At 40.7% G+C, this 5,351-nt stretch overlaps 1 long non-coding RNA gene across 1 annotated transcript; it reads right to left on the reverse strand.

Moving 5' to 3' along the window:
* Positions 1 to 625: 625 nt before the first annotated feature.
* LOC137480372 (uncharacterized) lies at positions 626 to 4,536 on the reverse strand. Its single transcript, XR_011002852.1, has 3 exons — positions 4,241 to 4,536; positions 2,742 to 2,836; positions 626 to 868 (listed from the first exon to the last, which is right to left on the reverse strand). It is a non-coding gene; the product is annotated as an uncharacterized lncRNA (long non-coding RNA).
* Between the last annotated feature and the right edge of the window lie 815 nt (positions 4,537 to 5,351).

Here is a 5,351-nt window from a genome sequence, read left to right on the forward strand (position 1 = left end):
TGTGCATTCATGTATAAAAATGAGTTTTATTTTAAATAACACTCAAATGGCTGGGCCCTATAAAGCTGGTTCCTATTTTTCTCTCTGTTGGAATGCTTGTTTTCCCATTTATACACAAAAACAATGATGATTGGCTCTCTTGTGGACAGCTTGAACATGACACCTGGAGAATTTAAGAGACAAACGCTTCCCCCTTACTTATTTTGTATCATAAATTTATTTCTTCTGCTCCCTGGAGTTCTTTTTCTCCCTCTTTCTTCTTCATCACTAAAAGCTCACTATATGTGTATATATATATTTTTTTTCTTTAATGGAAAGTACGGAGCAAATTCCCAATAGTCTGCATTGTCTAACAACATAAAGTTTTCTCTTCATTTTCCTATTTCTCTGTAATTTGTGTAGCTGTTTTCATTCACATCCAATATTTCAAAAGTGATCACTTTGAGAGGCACCTTGATGAACCTCTCCATGTACAGCTGCACGTATTGACCAGAACATTTCAGTGATGTATTTTGGCACATTCCAAAGACTCTCTACAGCCCTGAGCCCAGACATTTTGTGTTTCCTGAAACCAGGATGGCCAAGGAAGGTGTCATCCTTCAGCTCCAGTGTAAGAATAAAAAGTTCACCTTGTCTTGTTCTGAAGCCTTCCTCCTAAGGCTTCTGCTCTGAGTGTGAGTGTGCAGTAGAAAATTATCTTTATTAACAAAAGTACAATGTCAAATGAATGGTTTTTGCCTATTAAAACAGACTTTTCCCATCCCTAGGAGCTGAACCCTCCCATAGTGGTGTGTCCATGGTGTCTTCTGAAAGTGGATTTTAGTCCAACACATTCTCTCATCTCATTTCAGTTTAATTTCACCCTGATCTTGAGGATAATAAAGATGATACATGTTAATTATGCACATTTATTCCTTTAATTAGTTAAGTGATCAGAAGCAGAAATATAAAAATATACAGTCTATGTTTACCAAGCTGCTTTACTTAGAAAAAAGCTTTAAAAACCCCCACAAGCTGATGGCTGAAAGACACCCAACACAAATTAATTTATTTTCATGAAATAATTTTACTTGTAAATCTGCTGCTATTGCTTCATTTTCAGATTTATTTCCTGGCTACTTATTTCTCCTTGATTAAAATATATCCTGATTAATGCTGAACTGAAATGCTTTGACTGTTCAAGAACTGACATTGCAATGAGTTTTTCAACTTGCAAAATCGCCTGAGGGAGATCTGCTCCTTCAGATTTGTGTTTTTTCCCCCACCATGGTAGCCTGATTAGAATATCCAGCACATCTTTCCTCATGCACAAGCTCTCCTGCTCACTTAAAAAAGAAAAAAAAAAATAGAACGATTATTCATCAAGGTGCACAAAATAGAAATATTTATGTGTCATGCAAGAGCATGGGAAATGTGTGTTCTGCTTCTCCCACAGCAGAATTCCATGGCTCTGGCCCTGCCAAAATCCATGTCCCTCATTTTCCAAGCTCAGCTTTGCCTGGTGAAGCAGACAGGATCACCCGGAGTGCATCAGCTTGGAGCATGTGAGGGGATTAAAAACCCCAAAGCCTCTGGATTTTAGAATTTGCTGGCATATAAAATGCTAATCAGCAGAGAATTTATTAACAGTGGTGTCAAGGAGACAATACTAAGAAGAACTGTGTAAGTAAATAAATAGAAACTCAATCTAGAACATAAATTAGGGATCAATTGCACAATTTATTGAGTGCTACGTGGATTTAACTTGGTGGATTTAATCTCTGCTGCACTGGATGGCAGGCAGGTCCTAAACAGTGTGTGTCTTTCAGAGAATAAATGAACAAATTATTTATTTACCAGAAGATGGTTGGGAATGTTTTTCTTGGCAATCCTGCTGTGTTCTAAACCAATATATTCAAATATCTGCAGCCCCTTCCTGTTCTGGGGAAAGGTTTTTAATTCCCTTGCTTGATTCTCTCTTTATGAAGAGTCATTATGCCCCTATCACAATCAGAGTATTAAGACAAAGGAGATTTACAACATTTCTAATTATTGAACTTTACTAGAGAATAAAGCAGCAGGAAATAATTTCCTAATAACTGGCTTTCAACAGTTCTGCCTTAAAGCTTAACGAGGTGATCCTTTACCTGAAACCACTCAGTTTTTCTTTAGCTCAGAATAATCCTGAGTTGAAACTGGATTCCACCAGCAGTTTCTGCCTCCCCTGATCTTTTTTAGGAGGCATTGGTTGGGGATTATTTGGGGAAAGTTATTTTGAGTAAAAGGACATAAATTTATGGAATTAATGGAGCTCTGATAGAAAACATTTGTATCACAGTGATGTTAAATCTCGTTGTCCGAACCAGGCTCTTGCCTTTCTTAAGGAAATTTCACTTTGCTCTGCTGTCACTGGCAGTGAATACAGTCAAATTTCCACCACGGGAGGGAATTTTAGGCAGCTGGTTCAGCCTGGGCAGAGCTGAGGGGCTGGGAATGACTTTGGGCACCAAAAATGGACCCTCGATTCCAAGAGCTGGAGTGAGCTCAATTCCTTCATTTGCCTTGTGCAAATTCCTGAGTTATACTGGGGATTGGTTTTTGGTTTTGTTTTGGTTTGGGTTTTTTTGGTAGTTTTTTGGTTTTTTTTTTTTTTTTTTTTTTTTGTGGTTTATTTTTGTTTGTTTTTAACTTGGGGGTTTTTTGGGGGATTTTCTGTGGTAGATTTTTTTGCTTGCTTAGTTTTTAAAGATCACTTAACTTACCTGGCTAACCATTTCCCCAAGGAAATGTAAATTTGAGCAGCAGTCAAAACATATTCTGGGTGTCTCAGCCTGGAGAAGCAAATCTCTTCTCCTTCCTTCCAGTAATGGGGGAAAGTTTGTTTGGCTGCAGAGTGCATGAGGGGAAGGTGTGCAGAGGAAGAAAACAGGATTTTCATTGTTATAAATGACGTGATCTTGAGCTTTGTTACCTCAGATGCCTCTTTTGCAAGTTAATTCTGAGAACAAAAAGTGACCTCCTGCAGCAAAAATTGAAGGGGTGTTATCCCAGAGAGTGTCAGCAGTGAAATTTGCCTGTGATGTGGTCGTTTGAGCTGTTTTGGAAACTTTTCACTGATTTATTCACAAAATTATCTGTTTATAACCAAATGGAGAGATGCCTCATAGCAGGTGCAGAATTACCTGTAAAAAATGGAATAAAGCAAGAAGAGGCAGGAAATGCCTCCTTGAAATGGCTGGGATTATTTCATAAACTGGAATAAAAAGCCATTGTGTTGAGGCAGTCCTGTCTAGTGGGTGACATGCTGGGATATTAGTGTCTAGAATAAGTAAGTGCCTGTTTTTAAAGAAAAATATTCTTACTGAAAAATAAGAGTATTTAAGAATAGTTTTTAGAAAGGTAAGGGTTGGAAAATAAGGCCCTAATATTTTTATTTGCTGGATAGCAAAAGGTTAGGAAAATGAGTAATGGATTAGGGTGACCTTTCCATCTGCAGGGCATCCTGGTGGTGTGGCTGTGCAGCAGAACTGCTGGAAATGCTGTTACCTTGGTTAAACCCATCCCCAGCAGGGTCACAATTTGTGAGGGAGCTCTGACTGATACCCCAATGTCAGCAAAGTTAACTTGCTCCATTCCAGACATAAATAGACCAGAACTCAATGTTCCAACCAATCTGTTTTCCTGGGAAAAGAACGAGTGCCTCTGGAGCCCTGGCACTGAAGTTGCTCTTCTTTGCTGCTGCTTTCTGTGCCCCAATCAATGGGAGGGTTTGGACCTCAACCTTTCAGTCCTTTTCCTCTGCCCATCAGCACAGGAGCATCAGCCTCGAGGTTAATGCAGTTACTGCTTCTTCTTCTTGCAGGAAAACATCTCTGAAAAAGCAGTTAATTCCCTCTTACTCATTATTTTATTGAGGAATTAGGGGGAGACCTTGCTTTGAGGCAGGTAGGGACAGACCTGCACCTCGAGGGTATCTCCTCCTCTCCTAGAAGGGGGCTCAGTGCCTGTTTAATTCATCCCCCTCAGGTGAAATTCTCAAATGAACATTTCCATTTAGATCTGAGGAGGAACACATAGAAGGATATGAACAAAGTGGATTTCAGTATCATTTACAAAACTGAGTAGTAGCACTCTAGCTCTTTTTTTTTTTTTTTTAAATTTTATTTTAGGACTAATCTAACACTTGGCTCATCCATAATGTGGGAGACCAGGACTGAGCTCCTCCCTCTGTCTCAGAGTGTGCCAACATGCATCTCCTCACCTTCCAAAGAGGCTCCTTGGCTCTTCTGTCCTGTGAAAACTCTTCCTCTTGGCATGACCCACACAGCTCCTGATCACAGAGAGCCTCAGGGACAGGACACTCTTTTGACAGACTCTGGCTTCATTAGGGATTTGATTTTTTATCCTCTTGGTGCTGCAAAGTCCCTTTGCAGGGCTGTAGGTATGAAGGAATTGATATTTCATTTTCCTCTCCCTTCCTCATGTTTGGCTTTGTGGATCTGTGTCAGTGAAGTGTCACTGGAGTCCTTTCCTCAATGGCAAAGGTGACCCAGCAGCAGCCAAGAACTTAAGTGACTTTTGCCTCAATTTCAGCTGGTTTTTTTGGGGATGAATGCTTCACAAAGAGCATCTGATGATCTCTTGATAATCAAGTCTATTGGTGAGCAGAGCTTGGCTGGAGAAGTTGCTGCTGCCTGGTTGGAAAAGCACTGCTTTCAGTCTGGAGGGGACTAGAGCTGAAAGTGGCAGCTAAATAATTATTATGAAACATTACCTTTCTGCATGATTTCTGCCCGGTTTGCTTCCAGAAAAATACAGTTCCTGTAGGTGCATTCACTGTGTACAGAGCCACCCTTTGGGGACTACTCATGCAGAAACTGGGGCATGCAGACAGGAGAAGAGGCAGAAGGGTGAATGTTATCCCAATAATAATTTTGAAGCATGTTCCAAGTCCCTGTAGGACAGTTTGTTAGTATTTAGGAGCTGTGTTGTCAACAGCACCTGTAATTCAAGGATATTCTGTATTTGTAGCTGCCAGAAGAACGAGAAGTCCTTGCTCCATGGGAGCTGAACACCAAAAAAACCTCATTTTAAAATAAAAAAGGACCTGATTTTCCACAGCCCTCAGCTCCCACATGTGCTGAGGGAGCAGGGATGTTGGAGTCCTTGGTACCAGTGTGTCCCAGTTTGTTTTTGGCTGGCACAGAAGGAGCCCCTGCTCTGACCTCTCCAGCCCTCACCATCACCACCTCCAGCCCCAATCACTGCTGCTTCCAGCTGCAGTCCCAAAATTCCTCAAAATAAACAGCAGCAACATCCTCAGTGAACTTTCTCTCACTACCCTGTTAGGGTGGCTCAGAAAACCCCAAAAG

The sequence above is a fragment of the Anomalospiza imberbis genome, chromosome 11 (genome assembly GCF_031753505.1).
Source record: "Anomalospiza imberbis isolate Cuckoo-Finch-1a 21T00152 chromosome 11, ASM3175350v1, whole genome shotgun sequence".
In the NCBI taxonomy this organism is placed as follows: Eukaryota; Metazoa; Chordata; class Aves; order Passeriformes; family Viduidae; genus Anomalospiza; species Anomalospiza imberbis.